Below are 25,068 nucleotides of genomic sequence, written 5' to 3'. Positions count from 1 at the left end.
ATGATTTATAGACGTAGATTTACATACCAGGGGAGATATTATATTAATTTTCCTAACAACTTGTCATGAAATATGTTGAATCATCATATTTTGATTTTTTTCTGTATTTCATTTTTTTGCGATCAGCATTTTACTTATTTTTAATATGCCTTTCACCTGGTTTATGGCTACCATTCCTGTGGATACCCTCAGACAACTGGTTCAACGGTTTCAGAGAAAAGTGTATCCTTAGAGAATAGAAAGTAATATTTTAGACATGAAATTGTTTTTGGAAGTGAATGCGTAAATCATGCCAACTTTTTTGTTTTGGTTTAAACAAGAACTATATTTTGCATGTGTAAAATTTGAGTGTTCTATGTTTAATAGGATGGCAACACGGTGGCATCACAAAATCATGTCTTGTTGTGCTTAGCTCTGTTCCCAACTCTACCATGTGTCCTTACCATTTTAAAATTATTTTAGCGTTAATTTTCATAATTTTAAGTGCCTATTTTTATTAGCGCCTATATACTAAATTTTAAGTCCTTATTTGCCGAACTATTTTAACCAAAATGAATACCTGACATTCCGGGCTCTTTTAATGAAAATACATTGGCAAAATCACATTTTAGATTAAGCTGTGCGTATGGGTCTTATTCTTCCTCTTGTTCCTTCCGGGGTCCGCTTTCTTAGTCTGTTTTCTCCATAACAGATGACTGAAGGCATCATCCTCAGTGAGATCGGAATACCGCATATCAGCGTCTACTAGTTTCTTCCATCTCGTCTTTGTTCGTCCCCTAGGCTGCTGCCTTGCCAATATCATGTCTGTGGATATCCTTGCTGCTACCGTAGACTACTGAGGATCTTGCCTTTTTATGTGACCAAACCATCTGAAGTGGGACTGAAAGATTCTTGCAGATAATCGTGCCACACCAAAGGCATTATGTACGTCCTCATTACAGAGCGAGTTGGCCGTGCAGTTAGGGGCTCGCATTTGTGACCTCGCATTCGGGAGATAGTAGGTTCGAACCCCACTCTAGGCAGCCCTGAAGATGGTTTTCTGTGGTTTCCCATTTTCACACCAGGCAAATGCTGAGGCTGTACCTCAATTAAGGCCATAGCCGCTTCCTTCCCATTCCTAGTCCTTTCCCTATCCCATCGTCGCCATAAGACCTACCTGTTTTGGTGCGACGTAAAGCAACTTACTGAGAAAAGGCGTCTTCCTGGTCCTGTCGAGTTTCATCGGTTCAGTCAACCAACGAAGTATTTTCATTGTCATCCATTGTTTATAACGTTGTATTCTTGGCCAGCATTCAGTTCCGTGTTGTGGGAATGGACGGACAACAAAGTTATGTACAGTATTTTGTTGATAAATATGTTTAAAGCTTCGAAACCGCACTTGGGCCCGCGAGTTTTACAAAAACATGATCACCGAACAAGCTGGCCGTGCGGTTAGGATCGAGCAACTGTGAGCTTGTATTCGGGAGATAGTGGGTACGAATCCCACTGTCAGCAGACCTGCGGGTGGTTTTCAGTGGTTTCCAATTTTCAAACCAGGCAAATGATGGGGCTGTACCTTGATTAAGGCCCCGGCTGCTTCCTTCCCACTCCTAGCCCTTTTCTATCCCATCTTCGCCATAAGACTTATCTGTTCGGTGCGACGAACACACATTGTAAAAATGAAAAAAAAATGAAAGAAAGAAAGAAAGAAACAAGAAGTGATCGATATAATTGCTGGCCAACACCTGCGACGACAAGGTTCAATTTCTCATTTTACACAGAAAGGACCAATCTATCTAGCGGCAATAGTCTGCATGGGCGCCCATATGACAGTATGTAGTGGGGGGAAGGGGGGGGGGGGGGCTAGACCTGGGGGTATGTAGTACTTTTAATATTTTGGAAGATGAATGGCGACTAGTATTCAGCGGTAGAATGACACCCACGGTATCCCCTACCTGTTGTGGGGGCGGTACTACCACTTCAACGTAATACCGACTTTTAAATAATTTTTTTGAAAGAACATCCACCTGACTACATTAGATTTTTTCCTTTCCCTGCGATCTAGGGAGGCCCCCCCCCTCCTTGCCCCCGGGCATGGGCGCCCTTGAAAGTCTGACTTTAGTGTGATGTCATGAGGTGATACACTAGTGCTGCCATCTTGAGGTAATAAAAGTACCGTTCCGACACGAGGTTGACGTATTTGAGCACCTTCAAATACCTCCGAGTAGGATAATTCGACAATGTTCTAACATCAACTTCCACAATGACCGAGCTCGATAGCTGCAGTCGCTTAAGTGCGGCCAGTATCCAGTAATCGGGAGATAGTGGCTTCGAGCCCCAGTGTCGGCAGCCCTGAAGATGGTTTTCTGTGGTTTCCCATTTCCACACCAGGCAAATGCCGGGGTTGTACCTTAATGAAGGCCACTGCAGCTTCCTTCCAATTCCTAGGCCTTTCCTATTCCATCGTTGCCATAATACCTATCTGTGTCGGTGCGACGTAAATCAAATAGCAACTTCCACAATGAGAAATTAACTTCTTGTTTAAAAAAACTTTTTTCGTATAAGATAGCGTTAATCCTTACTCATCGCATATATTACGAAGGACTACATAAGCTGAAAGAATAAATTGTAAGGTACCTACCATTAGTTGATAGTGTGCGTGTGTGTAACTTGTGTTTCTTGTCACATGAGTCCGTAAACTATAAGTTACCATCGTCATTCAGCCTGCCTACCGATGTGAAGAGCACTCCTCTCTAAATCGTGATTGCATGCAGTCAATTATTTATCAACTGGTGTGTTTATTGAATACAGTAGTGTGTCAATTTATACTGGTTATACAAAGTTGCTCTGTACTAACTGATAGTACATCTAGAGTTTTATTTGGCACATTGGTAGGGCCCAAATATGTTAGGAGTAGTGGACCAGAGCGCAAATCAGACGATTGGATTTGGTAATGAAGCTCGGCAGTTGTTCTCTTGCCCTACCTGCAGAATGTTTTTACACTTAACATCTATAGAAAGTAAGGACTTCAGCGTCTGCCTAGTGTGAAGATGGGAAACCATAGACTAAAGAAGAAAGAAGAAAGGAAACGTACTAATGGGGGCAGTGAGGGACTGTCGCATGCAATTTTAATGACAACGTCGTCTGGCGCGAGTCTGTCTCTGAGTGAAATGAAAGACACGTCAGATAATCAAGTTAAAACAATTTGTTGTGTACAAGCGGCCAGTGACAGAAACCGATTAATACCTTGGCTCCCGTAGAGGAGCGTATGTTTTTGAAAAGAAGAAGAAAGGAGAGGGGAAAAAGGAAAGAAAGAAAATTATTGGAATGAAGCAGGCCTTTAGGAGAGGAAGAATAAAAAAAAGAAAGGGAAGGAGAGATATAAAGAAAGAAAAATGATGGGAAGTGAAGAGGAAGAGGAAGAGGAAGTGAAGAAGAAGAATCCAGTCATTTTCTTTTCTTCCTTCTCCCCCTATCTTTTCATTTTTCTTCTGCTTCTTTCTTTTTCTCTCCATATATTTTCATGTTCTTTTTCTTTTTCCTGTTTTCTTCTTTTTCTTAAGTTATCCACAGCTCTCCAGCCAGCTGGTGGTAGGCCTATAAGTGTTAACTGAGTTTACCTTTATGGTTGTTACGTCATTCATGTTATTTATTGCAATTTAATTTATCTGGCTGGTTCCCTAGCGACATGGATAGGCGAATTATATACGCGGAGTATGCGCGAAAGGTACCACTCCGTACCATTCCGTACCAGTCAACACGTGCTCGTCTCATGTCAGTCGTATGATTCCACACGGTAACAATTTGTGAAGTTGAGTCTGAGATAAATCCTATTCAAAATTCACTTTCTAATTGTACCAAACATAATAATGTTTCAAAATATTTAGCAATTTTCGAAATTTTGTACACCATGTCACTTCTGCCCTAATTGTTGTAAGTCTACCACAATGGTATCGTTATGTCGGACGTAAGATTATCTATTCAGTGATACACAAATCCTGGATTGGAATGTACACTCAAAAGCCGACATGAAGCAAAGTAGGAAATCCTTACTTTTCCAACCCCTGCATAACTTTTTCCGTAAGAGTCGTAGGGCAACTATCATTTTGGCCCTAAGAGGAGCTTTCTAACGGTACCCCACACGAGGATTCGTAATTGACATTTTGATCGTTGATTTTCAAAAATACTTAAAATTTCGGACCCCTCCCTTGCCGTGTCATTCTTTTGATATTTGGGTTTAAAAATGAAATGGCGTATGACTTTTGGTGCCGGGAGTGTCCGAGGACAAGTTCGGCTCGCCAGATGCAGGTCTTTTGATTTGACGCCCGTAGGCGAACTGCGCGTAGTGATGAGAATGAAATGATGATGAAGACGACACATACACCCAGCCCCCGTGCCAGCGAAATTAAACAATTATGATTAAATTTCTGAACCTGCCGAGAATCAAACCCGGAACCCCTGTGACCAAAGGCCAGCACGCTAACCATTTAGCCATGGAGCCGGACGATGTTTGGGTCATTTTATTATATGAATGTAAGGCCATAAATGCTCTATCCTTAGATAGCTACCTTCGTAATTTATATATTTCCTTTCGGAGTTATTAATAGCTAAACCAAATCATATAGGCCTACCGCAAAATCAACCACTTTTTAAAAGCCCTCCACTCCAACCCACCCCCATCCGCGAATTCAACCGAGGCTCACGGAGTGTCATATTCTCTCTCGTATCACACATGTATAACCAAGTGGTACCTAAACCATGAGGATGTGATCTTTAGTACTGGAGTTATAAGCTCGAATATGAGTGCATGATATCGTTATACTAAGGTTTCATTGTATATAACCTGCTTTTTAGATGTTTTCACGTCATAAAATCTTCAGAGCTGCCGATGACGAGGCTTGAATCCGAATACACCACCTTTTTGACTGATTGAAACTTTACTTCTTTGGTATTGCAATGCATAACGAGCACCATTATCTTATGGTAAAGGAAATACCTGCGGAAATAGCAAATAGTTAACCATCTCCGCTACAGGTCATAGAATCTCTTCAAAGAGTGGGACCGTTTCCGCTATTGGCAACCTGGACTACAATAGAGTGGTTAACTCTTTGCTTCATCACCATTTACCCCAGGAATGAACCTGGTACTCATCTCTATTGTAGCCTGAGTAGAACCCGGGTCTGTCCAGAAGTAATAGACATGCTCGTAAATTTTTCGACTTTTATCCCATGTCCTTCCAAATGAATTAATTACACCTGAACTTGCCCATCTAGACAAATTATAACGGAGAAAGCGCATGGCGCAAAAAACCTATTAGGACCTTGACCTGCCAAGGCTACTGCTGCTCAGCCAGATGGCCAGCAGATATTGGAATTCCACGTGCTCGGTGTGATGACCTCCTCAGGCACACTGCTTGGCTTACCTCACCAGAACCCTTGCCTCTCTTATCAGCACCTCCTCAGTTGCCCTCATGAGGTTGAGGGAACATGGTTCCAGCTCTTAGTACAGAATCGAAATCCCTTAACTGTTCGGGAGTAGAACCCGCGGTCTCCGTGAGAAACGGGCACGCTACCCCTTCACCACAGGGCGGTCAATTATCATTATGCATTCATTTCATTTTTTAAATACTTCAAACCTATTTTCTCCTCTTGGCATCAACGCAGAGAAACAATAAAGGACACACGACACGGGTAATTACTTTCCGCTTGTTAATTTATTTCACGTCATGTTAACAACCTTTTGCATATGAATTGTTTAAAATTCAAATTATAAATGTGAATATTATTTTTCCACTATTTAATGTCCCGAATCTTCCGAAAAATACTACCCGGCATTGTCATCATATCAACTAGAAGTATTTCCATAATGGCCGCCCGCGACCAAAGAGTGGCCGTGACGATCATATGCTCGTGCTTCCTGTGACTGAATCACATATAAAAGTCACAGATATTTTTGTGTCACAGATACGCCTGTCACAGATATTCTGAAATATCGCTTAAGCTCATCCCTAATGACAGCCGAGGCAGAGCATACGACATTGGCTACGCTTTTCTTTACGTCCCCCCACAGTTATTACAGAGCTATCTGCTATTGGGGGACGTGAACCATTTCTGATTGAACCCAGCTGTCTCGGACATTGATATCTGTTATGTAGATAGCTCGAATTTAATATATTTTAATAAAATATTTTATGATATTTCCAGGCAGCACTGGCCTCCCCCCACCGCACCCCACCAAAACCAATCACAGTTTACTCTAAGCAGGGTGACAATATATCAAGTGTTTGCCGGGACAGTGATGTTATTTTTTGTTGTCCCGCTCGCCAGGTCGGTTTTCCACAGCCTCGCTTTCCAAACACTTTTAAAAATAAAATAAAATACATATAATTTTTACCATATTTTGAGGAGAGATTGTAATGCAAAGTTTAATGACCTTGTATGTAGCCTACGAAAACTAGTTAGGAATAGTGACGACATGAGTTATTCTTAAACTCCCTTCTTTTCTCTTTTTTCACTGACTGATTTCTTAGATATCTTGATTACTTTTAAAATCCTGACTTCAAAAATTAGAGCATATATTTACTTAATCATACCAATTTTAATTTAATCGAGTTTCTGACTATTGAGGAAAGTGATAGTGATATTTTATTTTAATGCTGTTGAAAATTAAAAGCTGTCTAAGACTTCAGAAAAGTGATAAACACGGTGGTATATATATTCAATTCTTAAGTAAATGTCAGTTTTAGGAGTTTCTAGTTACAATATTAAAACATCAAAGTACACTATGTACTAACGTACCGCGCTAAGAGATCTTTTGAGGACGAATGTCCTGTTTCGGACCTTCATAAATATGGTCACACTGACTCTAAGAGACAACACCAATAGCTTATACAGTGTATAAGAACGTACTGAACGTACTGAATACTGTTTTTTTTTTAATCGAAATTAATAGTTCTTAAACAATTATTAATTCTGGGGTGTAAGAATTTCTTAGTAGCATTCTTTTAAGATGCAAGAGCTTTCGAACGAAGATGTTGGTGAGGAGGGTGATCTTCTAGAAGCTCACAATTTGTAAGACGTGGTGTGACGCTAGCTGAGAGGAGGAGGAATGAGAACATAATTATATCGGCTAAAGGAAAGGAAGAATTTTGAAAAGTGTGATAATGAAACCTTCGAAAACCGCTAACTGAGTTGACGTCTCTAACGTACGCCGCACATGTTTTGCATTGCTTAGTAGTAGGTCCACTCTTGAATGTTCCGTACTCTATATTTTTTTTTAAAGCTTCGTCAAATGTATGCTTGTGTGATAGACAATAATTAGTACATCAAATTCATACCTCGAGCTCGTCTAATAGACTCAGAAAAAGTCCTTTCCTACGTAATGCAAGGAAGTACAGCAAAGAAAACGGGGTAAGTTAAAATTTAGCATTTCAATCACATATTGATATTGATTCAAATTTTGATTGAAGAAGGGTTAAATGAACGTAAAAGCACAGAAATTGAATCTGAATAGATTCAGGATATCTTATATAGGAAGTGAAGGTAATACACACGAAAGTAATCACAATTATTCCTGATAACTTACAAACAAGTGGGAACAGTCGGCAAATGATCAAGAAAAATAGATACCGCCATGCAGGGAAAGAGAAGCAAAGGAGGGATTTCGGAGGCGAAGTAGGTAAGTACGGGAAGTAGAAACTAATGAAGCTACTGTACAAGTTTTGAAAAGTATATGGGGGCTCTTAGTTTATTTACGAAGGACTGCAAGCTGAATGCTTCTTCTTATTCCTCCTTTTGGTTTTGTAACAGTCCATAGAGAATATGTAGACATACTTTATTTGTTTATTTATTTATTTATTTATTCATTTATGTATTTATTTATTACTATTTATTTAATTCGTTTACGCTCCACTGTTGGATTTTCCCCCGGACTCAGCGAGGGATTCCACCTCTACCTTCTCAAGGGCAGTGTCCTAGAGCGTGAGACCTTTGGCCGGGGATAAAACTGGGGTAGAGGACCAATATCTTGCCCAGGTGGCCTCACATGCTATGCTGAACAGGGGCCTTGTGGGGAGGGGATGGGCAAGGAAGCAGTCGTGACCTTAAGTTAGGTACCATACCGGTATTTGCCTGGATAACAAGTAGGAAACCACGGAAAGCCCCTTCGAGGATGGCTGAGGTGGGAATCGAAACCTCTTCTAGTCAGTTGACCTTTTTAGGCTGAGTGGACCCGTTCCAGTCCTCGTACCACTTTTCAAATTTCGTAGCATAGCCGGGAAATGAACCCGGACCTCCGGGGATGACAGCTAATCACACGAACCACTACACTACAGAGGTGGACTATTTATTTCTTTAAAACAATTTACTAAACCATACCTCACATACATCACCTGTATTCCACGACATGACTGTGAAAATGCTTAAAATGTTAATAAAGTGAAGAACAGGAAATCCAACAGAAAACCATACCAGACATAACGTGCTTGGTAGCAAAATACCAGTGAATCATAGCAAAAATATAAAATTTTCCGCCTCTGTGGTGTAGTGATTGGTGTATTTAGCTGCTACCCCTGGAGGCCCGGGTTTGATTCCAGGCTCTGACTCGAAATTTGAAACGTGGTACGAGGACTGGAACGGGGTCCACTCAACCTCGGGAGGTCAAATGAGTAGAGGGGGTTCGATTCTCACTTCAGCCATCTTCGAAGTGGTTTTACGTGGTTTCCCGTTTCTCCTCCAAGTAAATGCCGGAATGGTGCCTAACCTGAGGCCACGGCCGCTTCCTTCCCTCTTCCTTGCCTATCACTTTCAGTCTCCCCTGTTCAGCACAGCAGGTGAGGCCTCCTTGGGTGAGTTCCTGGTCCTACTTGCCAATTGTATCCCCGACCAAATGTCCCACGTTCCAGGGCACTGTCCTTGAGGTGGTAGAGGTGGGATCCCTCGCTGATTCCGACGAAAACAACAACCCTGGAGAATAAACGGATTAAAGAAATAAAGAAATAGGCTAAAGAAATATAAATATAAAATTTATTGTCATAATTATTGTTCCGCGTGAACTGATTTGGAGGCCGATCGGTTAGATACCCTAATATGAGCAGCTATCGTTTGGATATTCTGCATATTTATTCATTTATTTATCTATTTAGTTAGTGATTTAGTTTTGTTAAATGCGGACTGAGTGGCTCAGACGGTTGAGGCGCTGACCTTCTGACCCCAACTTGCCAGGTTCGATCCTGGCTCAGTCCGGTAGTATTTGAATGTGCTCAAATACGTCAGCCTCGTGTCGGTAGATTTACTGTCACGTAAAAGAACTCCTCCGGGAATAAATTCGGGCACCTCAATGTCTCCGAAAACCGTAAAGAGTAATTAGGGGGACATAAAGCTAATAACATTATTATTATTATTAGTTTTGTTAAAATTCCAATCCCTAGTCATGTTTAGTGCGAGATTTAGTTTTCAGATGATTTGTTTTTCGTATCTACATGACAAATTTTCGTAGAAACGTCGAAGAATTTGTTACATAAACCTTTATCAACAACGTTTAATTGTATAATGACGTTTTATTTAGCCAAAATATCCTCATCATTATTTTTCATTTTGTTAATACAAACTCCTCATTAATTATGTATCACTGAAATCCATTCCGAGTGTGAAAAAATATTTCAACGGTAAGATTTCGTATACTCTCTGTTGCTTAAGTCATAACAAGAAAATGTGCTGGTGGCAAATGTATGAAAACTAATCCATCAAAGTTATTAATACAGAAGGTGCTGTGTGTCATCGCATTTGATATTTGTCGATGACAGACCCAGTTCTATTGAAAAAATCCTCGTATGTATCATTTGTAGTAAAATGACTGAGGTATAAACGTGAGATTCCTCATTAAATTCGAGAACTGACAACTATAAACTGTTTTAAATGTTTTCACAATATTACAACAAAGTAATGAAGTGAATTACAGCATTTGTGGATACGGCAGAACGATTAAGAATGGACCAATGATACAACCTTTTCTTTGATTTGAACACTTAATAAGCAGCATCGTCCGCCTCTGTGGTGTAGTGGTTAGCGTGATTAGCTGCCACCCCCGGAGGCCCGGGTTCGATTCCCGGCTCTGCCACGAAATTTGAAAAGTGGTACGAGGGCTGGAACAGGGTCCACTCAGCCTCGGGAGGTCAACTGAGTAGAGGTGGGTTTGATTCCCACCTCAGCCATCCTGGAAGTGGTTTTCCGTGGTTTCCCACTTATCCTCCAGGCGAATGCCGGGATGGTACCTAAATTAAGGCCACGGCCGCTTCCTTCCCTCTTCCTTGCCTATCCCTTCCAATCTTCCCATCCCTCCACAAGGCCCCTGTTCAGCATAGCAGGTGAGGCCGCCTGGGCGAGGTACTGGTCATACTCCCCAGTTGTATCCCCCGACCAAGAGTCTGAAGCTCCAGGACACTGCCCTTGAGGCGGTAGAGGCGGGATCCCTCGCTCAGTCCGAGGGAAAAACCGAACCTAGAGGGTAAACAGATGATAATGAATAAGCAGCATCAATTAGGTACTAATGATTTTTATATCAGATACGAAAATGGCCCGATCTTACGCCAGGAAACTTTAATAAAACACTTAACAATCAGGAAATAACCGAGGAGTCGAGAAAACCGTTCATGAGTATGCCTACACGAAATAAATTAAGCCGCTTTTAAACTAACTTGGTTTCTTTCTACAATACCCCACTAGGAGCAGCACTACATTGTCATCAATGAAGCTACTATAAATGGTTCATCCCCTCCCTACTAGATAGCGCACATACAGTCCTCGGGAACAGTCGCCGCAGGAGAAGTTGTTTGGTATACTGCTCCTGTGGTAGATGGCAGAAGTTACAACGGCAGGTTCCGCTAACCAGCGTGGAGATAAATTCCTCTTTCTCCGCTAGGTGCCGCTTGTAGTAGCAACTGCCAAAGTGTGCGCCTGGTGGCAATAATCAGAACTCTTTCTTTCTGAGTGCGAAGCCTTTGTCAATAGATGGCAGGATTATGCAGTAGTCAACGTGATGATCCCAGCAGCAATGAGCCTCAATAATCAATCAGATACTGATCTGCATTTAGGGCAGTCGCCCAGGTGGCAGATTCCCTATCTGTTGCTTTCCTAGCCTTTTCCTAAATGATTTCAAAGAAATTGGAAATTTATTGAACATCTCCCTTGGTAAGATATTCAAATCCCTAACTCCCCTTCCTATAAATGAATATTTGCCCCAGTTTGTCCTCTTGAATTCCAACTTCATCTTCATATTGTGATCTTTCCTACCTTTATAAACGCAATTCAAACTTATTCGTCTACTAATGTCATTCCACGCCATCTCTCCGCTGACAGCTCGGAACATACCACTTAGTCGAGCAGCTCTTCTTCTTTCTCTCAGTTCTTCCCAACCCAAACATTGCAACATTTTTGTAACGCTACTCTTTTGTCGGAAATCACCCAGAACAAATCGAGCTGCTTTTGTTTGGATTTTTTTCAGTTCTTGAATCAGGTAATCCTGGCGAGGGTCCCATACACTGGAACCATACTCTAGTTGGGGTCTTACCAGAGACTTATATGCACTCTCCTTTATATCCTTACTACAACCCCTAAACACCCTCATAACCATGTGCAGAGATCTGTACCCTTTATTTACAATCCCATTTATGTCATTACCCCAATGAAGATCTTTCCTTATATTAACACCTAGATACTTACAATGATCCCCAAAAGGAACTTTCACCCCATCAACGCAGTATTTAAAACTGAGAGGACTTTTCCTATTTGTGAAACTCACAACCTGACTTTTAACCCCGTTTATCAACATACCATTGCCTGCTGTCCATCTCTCAACATTTTCGAGGTCACGTTGCAATTGCTCACAATCTTGTAACTTATTTATCACTCTATAGAGAATAACATCGTCCGCAAAAAGCCTTACCTCCGATTCCACTCCTTTACTCATATCATTTATATATATAACAAAAAAAGCATAAAGGTCCGATAATACTGCCTTGAGGAATTCCCCTCTTAATTATTACAGGGTCAGATAAAGCTTCACCTACTCTAATTCTCTGAGATCTATTTTCTAGAAATATAGCACCCCATTCAGTCACTCTTTTGTCTAGTCCAATTGCACTCATTTTTGCCAGTAGTCTCCCATGATGCACCCTATCAAATGCTTTAGGCAGGTCAATCGCGATACAGTCCATTTGACCTCCAGAATCCAAGATATCTGCTATATCTTGCTGGAATCCTACAAGTTGAGCTTCAGTGGAATAACCTTTCCTAAAACCGAATTGCCTTCTATCGAACCCGTTATTAAGTTCACAAACATGTCTAATATAATCAGAAAGAACGCCTTTCCAAAGCTTACATACAATGCATGTCAAACTTACTGGCCTGTAATTTTCAGCTTTATGTCTATCACCCTTTCCTTTATACACAGGAGCTACTATAGCAACGCTCCATTCATCTGGTATAGCTCCTCCGACCAAACAATAATCAAATAAGTACTTCAGATATGGTACTATATCCCAACCCATTGTCTTTAGTATATCCCCAGAAATCTGATCAATTCCAGCCGCTTTTCTAGTTTTCAACTTTTGTATCTTATTGAAAATGTCATTGTTATCATATGTAAATTTTATAACTTCTTTGGCCTTAGTCTCCTCCTCTATATCGACATTATTACAGATGTATATAAAATAACGTGTACTGACTGACTGACTGATTCATCATCGCCGAGCCAAAACTACTGGACATAAAGAAACGAAATTTTGGGGATACATATGAGTGTAGGTGCTCACTAAGGGAGGATTTTATATTCCGTCGCTAAGAGGGTGAAAAGGAAGGGGGGGATTTTTTTAAATGACCATATCTATATCTAAAAAACTTAAAATTTACAGTCGTAAAAATTCGTAATTAGAATCTCCTTTAAAAATAAAGAAACACGTATTTTTTTTGTTTTCGAAAAATCCACTTAAGAGGGGTGAAAAAGGTGAAAAAGGGGATGAATACCTTTTATGAGGATACTTATACCTCCAAACCTGAAGATGTTACAGACATGAAAATTGGTGTTTTGGAATTTCCTTTAATGATAAAGAAACACGTATTTTTTTTGTTTTTGTTTTTGGAAAATCCAGCTAATGGGGGTGAACAAGGGTGACAAAGGGGGTGAATGTTTAAAAATACTATATCTACATCTTGCCTGGTACGCCTCATTTTGGTGCTGCCATTGGTTTTTGCGGTTTCCTTATAACCGCATAATCTTTGGTGGTGCTATTTGAGGATCCAACCAGCCTCTGGGCTGATGACCTAACAGACAGACATCTACAGTATATCTCAGAAACATAAATTGTTATAGTCGTGAAAATTGGTATTTGGAATCTCCTGTAAAAGTTTTCGAAAATTCCACTTAAGGAGAACTGAAAAAAGGGTGATTTTTTAAAATGAAAATATCTACGGAACATCTAATAAAATTAACATGTTACAGACGTGAGCATTGGTATTTTAAATCTTTTAAAAAATAATTAAACATGCATTTTTCTGCTTTCGGAAAAAACAACTTTGGGGGCGGGGGTTAAAAAGGACTGAAAATGGGGTTGAATACCTTTTATTCTTGGAATGAGGATATTTTTATCTCAAAAACTAAATATGTTGCAGACGTGAACATTGGTATTTGGAATATCCTTTAAACATAAAGAAACGTGTATTCTTGTGTTTTCGGAAAATCCATTTAAGGGGGTGAAAGAAATGAAAAATTAGTTAAATTATTTGTATGGAGATACTTATATCTAAAAATCTAAAGATGTTGCAGACGTGAAAATTGGTATTTGGGATCTCCTTTAAAAATAAAGAAATGCGTTTTTATTGTTTTCGGGAACTACACTTAAGTGGAGAGTGGGGTGGAAAGAAGTGAAGAAGAAGATGAATTATTTTTATGAGGATACTTATATATCAAACACTGAAGATGTTACAGACGTTAAAAACTGGTATTTGGAATCTCTTTTAAAAATAAGGAACTCTTTTTTTGTTTTTTTTGTTTTTGGAAAATCCACTTAAGGGGAGGAAAAGAATTGAAAAGACGGGTGAATTTTTAAATTGAGTACCGCTGTATCTACAGTATATGTCAAAAACGTAACATGTCAAAGGCGTGAAACTTGGTATTTGGAAAGTCGTTTAAAAATAGGAACATTTTATTATTATCGGGAAAGGCACTTAACGGGGGTGAAAAGAAGTAAACAAAATAGTTGGAATAATTTTTATGAGGATACTTACACCTCAAAGTCCGCCTCGTTGGCTGAATGGTCAGCGTACTGGCCTTCGGTTCAGAGGGTCCCGGGTTCGATTCCCGGCCGGGTCGAGGATTTTAACCTTCATTGGTTAATTCCAGTGACCCGGGGGCTGGGTGTTTGTGATGTCCCGAACATCCCTGCAAATCACGCACCACACATAACACTATCTTCCACCACAATAACACGCAGTTACATACACATGGCAGATGCCGCCCACCCTCATCAGAGGGTCTGCCTTACAAGGGCTGCACTCGGCTAGAAATAGTCACACAAAATTATTATTATACACCTCAAAAACTGAAAGTGTTACAGACGTGGAAATAGGTGTTTGGAATCTCTTTAAAAAAATAAGAAACATGTTTATTTTTTGACTTGAGAGAGTGGCAGTGCCGGGAATCGAACCTGGGCCTCCGGGAGTGATAGGTAATCAAACGAACTCCTACACCACAGAGGCGGTTAATAATAATAATAATAATAATAATAATAATAATAATAATAATAATAATAGTTTGAAATGTCGTACGAGGACTGGAACGGGGTCCAGTCAGCCTCAGGAGGTCAACTGAGTGGAAGGGGGTTCGATTCCCACCTCAGCCATCCTCGAAGTGTTTTTCCGTGGTTTCCCACTTCTTATCCAGGCAAATGCCGGGATGGTACCTAACGTAAGGCCACGGCCGCTTATTTCCCTCTGCCCTGCTTATTCCTTCCACTCGACCCATCCCCCCACAAGACCCTTGTTGAGCATAGCAGGTAAGGCCACCTGGGTGAGGTACTTGTCCTCCTTCCCAGTTTAATCCTCTGACCCAACGTCTCACGCTCCAGGAGACTGCCTTTGAGGCAGTAGAGGTGGATCCCTCGCTGAGTATGAGTGAAAAGCCAACCCTGGATGGTAAACGAATTAATAAAGAAGAAATAATAATAATAATAATAATAATAATAATAATAATAATAATAATAATAATAATAATAATAATAATAATAATAATAATAATAATAATAATCGGGCGAGATGGCCGTGCAGTGCGCGCAGCTGTGAACTTGCATTCGCGTGGAGTTGAACCTCACTGTCGACAGTGAGCCGACGGTTTTCCGTGGTTTCCAATATTCACACCAGGCAAATGCTGGGTCTGTACCTTAATTAAGGTCACGGTCGCTTTCTTCTCACTCCTAGGTTTTCTCTATTCCATCGTCACCATGAGACCTATCTGTGTCGGTGCGATAATGAGGCGTAAGGGGCAAGATGAAGAGTGAGGTAGTTTGCGATTGCTTTCCCCCACTGAGTGCTACTGCAAGACGACAGTACCCAGGCACGCCAGTCAAGCACTGAATGGCATAGAAGAGAATATAATTTATTCAGTCATTAAATATGTTACATACAATGGACATTGTCAAAGAAAAATAAAGCCATCTTACACACACTCAGAATATTAATATGGAGGCTAATTTCAACCTTTAAGACACTCATTAATTCCAAAATATTCCTGTTATGAATAAAGGGCTGCATAATGAACAATTTTCAAAAAGCATCCCAGTTCAATGCAGTTATTCAAGTCGTTTTTATACTTTACCAAGAATTCATTTGCAGAGAAACATTCAACTGCCAGATCCAGTGTTTCCCTACTTAGTAGGCTACATTGCGATTTTAACTACTAATCCGAGCGACAGCTAGTAAATGAAGGGTGTTCCTTGAAAGTATTCCAAACTTAATGATATTTTTGTATGTTGTTTGTGGGTACTCTGTTGAGTAGAATCTGAGTTTTCGACCTCGAGGACCCTGTGCTGACGTTAGGGGAGCCGAGAAACTTCGAAATGTTCGGAATTTTTCAATGTTGCACTTATAACTGCTAAACCATGCTTTTCCAACGGAATACGTCTACTTATAATGTTGAAGAGCATTAAATTTCTTTCACATTTCACTGGTCAAAAGTATTTTTTGATCCAATAGTAACCGAGATACAGTGGTTCAAAAAATACAACAAATTATCAATAATAGCAGAAAGATGCAGGTTTTTGTCTTATAACTTTCATTTGTCAACATGTCTAAGTACATTATATTAGGAGTCCCTAAATTTCAACACGTAGAAACATCAAAGAGCCCCTCCCCCCTCCCACCGATCGCGTACGCGACCTCCTCTTCCCCTCAATATGTACATATTTACACCCCCTCTTACCGTTCCAAATAAACATCTAAATTCTGCACTCACAGCTGACTTCACGTGGATGGGTTGGGAGGTGGGGATCAGAAGGTCCGCTGACCAGGTGCCTCACATCATAATTTTCATTTTATTCGTAATTTAGCAAGTTTGTCAGTTTTTACTCTACGTATGACTTGTACCTACGGCATAAGGTTGTGTGGAGCAAATCAGCAGAAGCCGCATTTGAATTGGTGTGCCAGAATTACGCGGATTATGTTCAAAGACACTTTGGGAGCAATGCCATAGTGGTTTTTGATGGGTATCCTGTTGGAATCAGTTACCATAGCGCTAAAGCAGCAGAACGATATCGATGATCTTTGCTGCACTCATCAACAAAGTTTGTGTATTCCAAAGCAACATCTGTTACTACAATTCCACAAGGAAAATTTATTCCAACGATACGAACAAGAACAACTTCATTACATTGCTGATGACTGAAATGGAAGCCAAGGGAATTCAGTTGAAGCAGGCAATAGAAGATGCCGATGTCATGATAGTGGAAACTGCTATATCAAGAGCTGGCGACTTTGATAGTGTCACCAAAACAGGAGAAGGCATCGATCTTTTGGTTTCGCTGACAGCATTAGCTTCTTTTAAAAATAACATTTATTTCCAGAAGAGTGGAAGAGGTAACACCCCCAGTCTTTTTGGTTTTATATTCATCCCATTCCTGCAAAGTCAGCACTCAGGATATTCTTATCCTTCTCGCAGTGAGTGGGTGTGACACCACTTGAGCACCCTTCAGAATTGGGAAGAAGAAGAAAATGCAGTTTTCAAAGACCCTCAGGCAACATCACACCAGATTTCTGAAGCGAGAGAGAAGTTTCTCTTGATTATTGTATGGTAGAACCATCGACGGAGATAATTTGGAGGTTCTGGGATACCGAGCCGTCTCACCCAAGGTTGTGGTAAAACCGAAATTTCAACATACTAGATTGTCACCTACAAGAGATGCCGACAAGTACCACTCCTTCAGAACATACCTGCAAGTACAAACATGTCTGGGGAGTGAAGGGAGCCCACAATAGTTACCATCTGCTTCGAGCTGGATCCTGATCAAACGAGGTTAGTATTATACTCGTTCATAGTATTTGTCACATTATTAAATTTTCCCCATACCAGACTGTATTTTGACACTTGCTCTACGTTGTTCTAAATCATTGTGTTATACCAAAACCAACGTATTTATTTACTTATTTTATTTATTTATTTTCATGTGTGATTCCCATTACCACGACCATGGAAGCTGCTCCAGACCTTCTCCTCAATACCATTCGCTGCAAATGTACTACTGGATGTAGCACGGGGACCTGCAGCTGCAAAAAATAAAAGCAGAATTGCCGCATGCGAAAATTCACCGGAAACAGACTTCAATGAAGAAGACACTGACGCTGAATTTTGAAGATCAGGCCAACCTCTTCGACGAAATTATATTTCCGGAGAAAGAAAATGATGATGACATCGACGACAATATGCCATCAGCGCAAAAGAGGTCAAGGCGTAAGACACCTGAAGTTTATTTTTAAGGTAATGATTTTCAATGTATTACATTATAACATTTTTCAGAAGAATGATGTTTGGAATTCAAAATACGTTTAGTGAGTGCAAATGATAGAAAATGTAATGCTCATAAATAGGAAAGTTCTACTTACTTGTTTTGGGATAATGCGGACAAGTCATATATAGAGTAAAAGTTGACAAACTAGCTAAATGAAGAATTAAATGGAAGTTATGACGTGAGGTACTGGTCAGCGGACCTTCCACACCACTTCTCCTTATCCCATCCATGTGAAGTCGTATGTGAGAGTAGAATTTAAATCTTTTTGGAATGGGAAGAGCGGGTGTAACTACCCTGTATGTATATTTTGAGGGGAAAAGGGAGTCGCGTATGCGGGGCGCCCCTTGATGTTTTGTACGTGTTGAACTTTAGGGCACGTAACATAATTTACATAGAAATGTTGACAATTTAAAGTTATATGGCAAAAACCTGCATTTTTCTGCTGTTTCTGATAATTTGAGAAATTTGTAGTATCTTTGACCCACTGTATCTTGGTAACTATTGGGTCAAAAATATTTTTGACCAGTGAAATGTGAAGGAAATTTAATGCTCTTCAACATTATAAGTAGACGTATTCCGCTGGAAACGTATGGTTTAGAAGTTATAAGTGAAAAATGAAAAAGTCCGAAAATTTCGAAGTTTCTCGGCTCCCCTACGTTGGCACAGGGTCCTCGAGGTCGAAGACTCAGATTCTACTCAACAGAGTACCCACAAACAGCATACCAAAATATCATTAAGTTTGGAATACTTTTCAGGTAGAAAGTACCTGCTTGATGAACTATACATATACTGACCTCCTTGGGTGAATGGTCAGCGTTGAGGCCTGCGGTTCAGATGGTCACGGGATTTTAATTGCGTCTGATGACTTCTTCTGGCTCAGGGACTGGGTACTTGTGTTTGTCCCAACACTTTCCTCTTCTTATTCAGACAACACACTACACTACCACACACCACAGAAACATGCAATAGTGATTACATCCCTCCATATAGGATTGGCGTCAGAAAGGGCAGTCAGCCACAAAACAATATGTGCGACGCAGTTCGCGTCCGTGACCTCACAGCTGTGGGAAAAGCCGTAGAGGAAGAGTATTGAAAGTGTTAGATCATTTATATGTAAAAATGAAGAGGTATTAGGTATACTATATTACAAATTAAGTCATTTATTTTCCGAGAAATAGAAAATAAACAAAGCTGACGGAGCCTTCTGGATCTTCATGAGCTACTCCTCCCACTTCTGCTGCTTTCTTTAGATCAATCTGGTAAGAGAGTAAGATCTTAAGCTGTTCACCCTTAACCTTAACTACTTATACGTCATAAAACATCGAGATTGTTCAGTTACCGAAGGTGGAAATTTTGCACGAATAACAGTACTTTCTTCTCTCTATCGTCATTCGAAGGTGAAAGCTGACCTGAGACCAACCAAAATAATGGCGGTGATTCCCAACTGATAAATTAAGGTTATAAAACTACATTATCTTATTCTCTGCCCCCCTAGATGACTCTGGGTAAAAAGTGCGAGTTTAATTAACTTTTAATTATCCTGATTCCCATCAGCACGGCGAGTGATTATTGGATGGCATTCTTCGTGCACTCCGTATAAATCTGAACGCTAGAGATAGTCTAACCCAATAACTCCCAACATAATTTCTTGAAAATAAAAGATAAAATATGAGGACAGGAAGTCTCATGAACTTTTTCCCGTTCGGACATGAGTTTACATGCATAGAACAAGGCAGTTCAAATTGTTCGGCTGTGTCATTATGGAAATCAAGGGATTTACCAATAATTCATGATTACCCTGATAGTAATCCTCACTGAATTCCCCGCCCAGTAACATGAGGGTGACTCTGTTCCCGTGTGTGTGTGGGGGGGGGGGGGGGGGGGGGCTGGAGTAGGGTTGAACTTGGAGTTCTGCCAAAGTATCCACCTCGTGCCAAGAAATGGAGAGGGTGTCCTAAATTTGCCTCTCACAGCTTACAGGATAATCTAAAATACGCAAATGTTGGTGCCAAAAACTCCGTTTTGCGATATTGTTCTAGCACAATCTGAAAACAATATAAAGCAGGGGCTGGCAACCTAGATGCTTCAGTAATCCACTGAGAAGTTCTCACATCAAAATTAATTATCTCCCTTTTATGACCTGCAATCGTCGCTTAAGTGCGGCCAGTATCCAGTATTCGGGAGATAGTGGGTTCGAACACCACTGTCGGCAGCCTTGAAGATGGTTTTCCATGGTTTCCCATTTTCACACCAGGTAAATGCTGGGGCTGTACCTTAATTAAAGCCACGGACGCTTCCTTCCCACTCCTAGCCTTCTCCTGTACCATCGTCGCCATAAGACCTATCTGTGTCGGTGCGACGTAAAGCAACTAGCAAAAAAAAAAAAAAAAAAAAAAAAAAAAACCCTGCAAACCAACATATTTCTTTAAGCCAATTAATTTAACAGTAAGAAAACTCTAGACAAGGAAATAACAAGATAAAGTGTTACAAGTGAATATCTCTTAAATGCTTTGTTTTCCGAATATTATTAGAGGAAGGGGCCTTGCGTTTGGCGGGTTTCCTTGTATTTAACAATCCTACTGAATAGTTCAAGGTTGGAAGGTATTACATTACATTCTTTCATAGCAGTACAGTGCGAGTTATTAGATGTGGAGTTCAATTTAGGTTTTGCAATGACTAATGTGTGAAATTCAAGGAACGAGATGCTAGATACGTAGGTTTTCAGAGGAGTTTGGTGAAAAAGTTCTTCATGCCGATGGAGTGAATTTTAAGTTTCATGAACGGAAATTTATGGATACCAATTCAAAAGCCCACCACACATGCTCGGTGATAAAATAGAAAATTAATGTTTAAGAACAACATCAAGCTTTAGAAACAGCTGTATATTTCTGAAACGACACACACCCTTATATAGTTGACCCAATGTAGATGTGGTAAGTACGTTTATATTCAGTCTCCTAAATATAATACTATAATATCAATCAATCAATCAATCAATCAATCAATCAATCAATCAATCAATCATTGATCTGCATGTAAGCCTGTCGCCCAGATGGCAGATTCCCTATAAATTGTTTACCTAGTTTGTTTGTCCAGCCCTTGTCCCGTTTCTGTGCGGGGTCGGGTATGAGGTGAGATGAATCTGTCGTGGAGGATTTTTATGACCAAATGCCCTTCTGACGTCAACCTAATCAGAGGAGTCAATGAGATGAAATGAATGACGTGATACTTAGTATATGATAGTAGGAAGGGGGAAGGCGAAACCTGGTGGCGGTACATAGCCTACACCTGTCGAATAGCACCAAGGGGTCTGCTCAAGTTTAAACGTCCCCTTCCGACAGACGAATCACCGTCAACAGCTTCGCATACCCTCATTCCATATGAGCACTGCGGAGAGGTTTGCAATTTAACCTAGGCTTTTGGCACGTAATCTAGTGGTTAGAAATTGTATACAACCACCTCCCCTACCCTGACAGCCAACATTCTATAGGAGATTTTTTTTTCGATCAACGGTACTCGAACCGGCTAATCACGGTGTCAGACCGTTTAGACTTCAACGCCTTAACGATCATGGCCACCAGGCGGGATTATACATTCTTTACATAATCTTTTGTAAAATTATTTCAGAGAACTTAGAAATTGGTCGAACATTTCATTGATAAATTATTCAAATTCCTAATTCCTCTTCCTATAAACAAATATTTGCCCCCTATTTTCTCATGAATTCCAGTTTTTATCTTCATATTATAATATTTTCTGCCTTTAAATGCTCCGCTCAAGCTTATTCGACTACTAATGCCATTCCATGCCATCTCTCCACTGACAGCATACCGCGTAGTCGAGCATTTCGTCTCCTTACTCCCAAGTCCTCCAAGCACTATGTTGGCAAACTTTTCGCAACACAACTCTTTTGTCGGAAATCATACATAACAAATAGTGATGCTTTTCTTTGGATCTATCAAGTTCTCGATTCAAATAATCCTGGATGGCGTTCCATGCCCTAGAAACTCTATATGAATCTTACCAGAGACGTGCGCCCTCTTCTTTACATCCTTACCACAACCACTACATGTTCTCGTAACCATTACAACCTCCTTAATGCTATTATCCCAATGAAGATGTTTCCTTACATTACTTACAGTGATCCCCGTGAGATGCTTTCATCCCATTAACACAGTAATTCGAACCGAAAGGACTGTTCCTCTTGGTGTAACTCACAACCTGACTTATCACCATGTTTACCATCACTGTGCGTCTCACAACCCTGTCAGGGTCTTTTTTCAGTCGCTCATAATCCTGTAACGTATTTATTATTCTATACAGCACAACCAAACCCAAACTAAACACCATGGCGCAACAGCTTGAAAGTGCCATGGCCCACCAAGCGACCTGTTCAAACCGGAGGCCTGCAGATTACGGGGTATCGTGTGGTCTGTACAAGAGCGAAGCCAACAGGGGGCTACTGGGGGTTAGACCCCCCCCCCCTCCCAGACTTCTTACAAAATAAAATAAATAGAATCTGACGATAATAAAAGTGAAAGTCGACTCAATTGGTTGGCTCTTTTGAACATTCACAGAAGCTTGACTAAAAAAACTATAGATCTCTTGAATCTATTTTCTAAGAAGCTTCGAAAGTTGGAATGTTAGATTGTAATCTGAACATTTTTTTTCTTTTTCAGTTTTACGTCGCACTGACACAGATAGGTCTTATGGCGACGATGGGATAGGAAAGGTCTAGGAGTGAGAAGGAAACTCCCGTGGCTTAAATTAAGGTACAGCAAACTGAACATACCATTCGCTGTAAAATGTTGAACTTAATAATATTTTTCTTGTAGTCTTCTTTTTTATCTGTTTATCTTCCAGGGTCGGTTTTTCCCTCAGACTCAGCGAGGGATCCCACCTCTACCGCCTCAAGGGCAGTGCCCTGAAGCTTCTGACTCTGGGCCGGGGATACAACTGGGGAGGATGACCAGTACCTCGCCCAGGCGGCCTCACCTGCTATGCTGAACAGGGGCCTTGCGTGGGGATAGGAAGATTGGACGGGGTAGACAAGGAAGAGGGAAGAAATCGGCCGTGACCTTATGTTAGGTACCATACCGGCATTTGCCTGGAGGAGAAGTGGGGAAACAACGGGAAACCACTTCTAGGATGGCTGAGGAGGGAATCGAACCCACATCTACTCAGTTGACCTCCCGAGGCTGAGTAGACCCCGTTGCAGCCCTCGTACCACTTTTCAAATTTCGTGGCAGAGCCGGTAGTGGAACCCGAGCCTCTGGGGGTGGCAGCTAATCACATTAACCACTACACCACAGAGGCGGACATTGTTCTTGTTCTGTATTTTAATGTAATCTGAACATCAACATAATTCATTTGTATCAGTATCCCTATAATGACACTCATGCATGCGTGCACCACTCACGCACAAGCACCTTCCTGATGTTATAATCATCACTTTACCGGGCGAGTTGGCCGTGAGGCTAGAGGCGCGCGGCTGTGAGCTTTCATCCGGGAGATATTGGGCTCGAAGCCCACTGTCGGCAGCCCTGAATATGGTTTTCCACGGTTTCCTATTTTCATACCAGGCAAATGCTGGGGCTGTACCTTGATTCAGGCCACGGCCGCTTCCTTCAAACTCCTAGGCGTTTCCCTTTCCCATCGTCGCCATAAGAACTCTCTGTGTCGGTGCGACGTAAAGCCACTAGCAAAAAAAAAATCAACATTTTGTAAGTATAGCCTAACCCCCCTTCCCCCCATTGATTGATCCTGGCTACACTACTCGGTCGGTACGATGAATCCGGCCTTTTTTGGCTTTTTAGACCCGAGCCGCTAACTTACCGTCAGATAACTCCTCAATTGTAATCACGTAGGCTGAGTGGGCCTCGAACCAGCTTTCTGATTCAGGTTCCTAACCTGGCCGGGAATCGAACTGGGGCCTCCAGGTAAGACGCAAGGAACACTACCCCTACACCGTGAGGCCTGCTATACAGTATAGCACAATCTGCAAAGATTCTTACCTGTGATTTCAGTTATTTTCTCACATCATTTATATGCATAAGAAAATAATTATGAGACCCCTCCTTCTAAATCGTAACAGGATCAGATAATGCTTCACCTATGCTGATTCTATGAGTTCTGTTTTCTAGAAATTTACTCACCAATCCAATCACTCTTTCGTCAGCCTAATAGCCCTCATCTTCGTTATTATTCTCCCATGTTTGGAAACGATATCAAGGATAACCATGCCGGTTACCATTTCATCACCTGACGATGAGCCACGTCTCCCGGAACACGCTGTGAAGTGAATTCTTAAGAAAACTTCAAAGTAACTGGTAATAGTGCTTTTATTGTTTCATAAAGAATTAAAAACTGAGACTACTCATCGTCGGCTTGGTCTCCTTCAACTTCTCTCACCCTCCATATTCGAGTCCAGTATTCTTCCTCTATCCGTCTCACTTGACCCCGCCACCGAAGCCGCTTTTTATTCCTAACTCAGCTTTTACCCCATCATTCAGAGCACCCTCCTGCCATTGTCCCCACCTGCTTGTATAAAAATTCTATCTCGCTACCTAGCAGGTGTACGCACAAATTTTTGTCTGTTTTTGTGGTAAATAAAACACGTCATTTTCAAGGGAAATTCATTGTTTGTTTATTCAAAATATTGGCCATCGGTTAATGTCAGATGAACAAACTGACGTATGTGTCAAATGCATACGCTGCGTACTGTTCGCTGGCGCCATCTCTTCGTGAAACCGGAAAATACTTATGCATACACCTGGTATACGACTGCTACAAATTATTATGAATAAGATATCCTGAGCCCACCCAACTTTCACTCCCTTACAAGAGAGGCAGTCCAAATAGAGACTGGTGTAAAGATAAACTCGTCCGAGAAATTGCCCTTTTCTTACAGAATACAGTTGATGGGCAACTCTGAGTTCACTACGTGCGCTTTGTTACACCTTGATTTCACTGGGTGTATTACTAACCGTCCGCCTCTGTGGTGTAGTGGTTAGCGTGATTAGCTGCCACCCCCGGAGGTC

Source organism: Anabrus simplex, chromosome 1 (genome assembly GCF_040414725.1).
Source record: "Anabrus simplex isolate iqAnaSimp1 chromosome 1, ASM4041472v1, whole genome shotgun sequence".
NCBI lineage: Eukaryota > Metazoa > Arthropoda > Insecta > Orthoptera > Tettigoniidae > Anabrus > Anabrus simplex.
Note: the sequence above shows the minus strand (reverse complement) of the source record.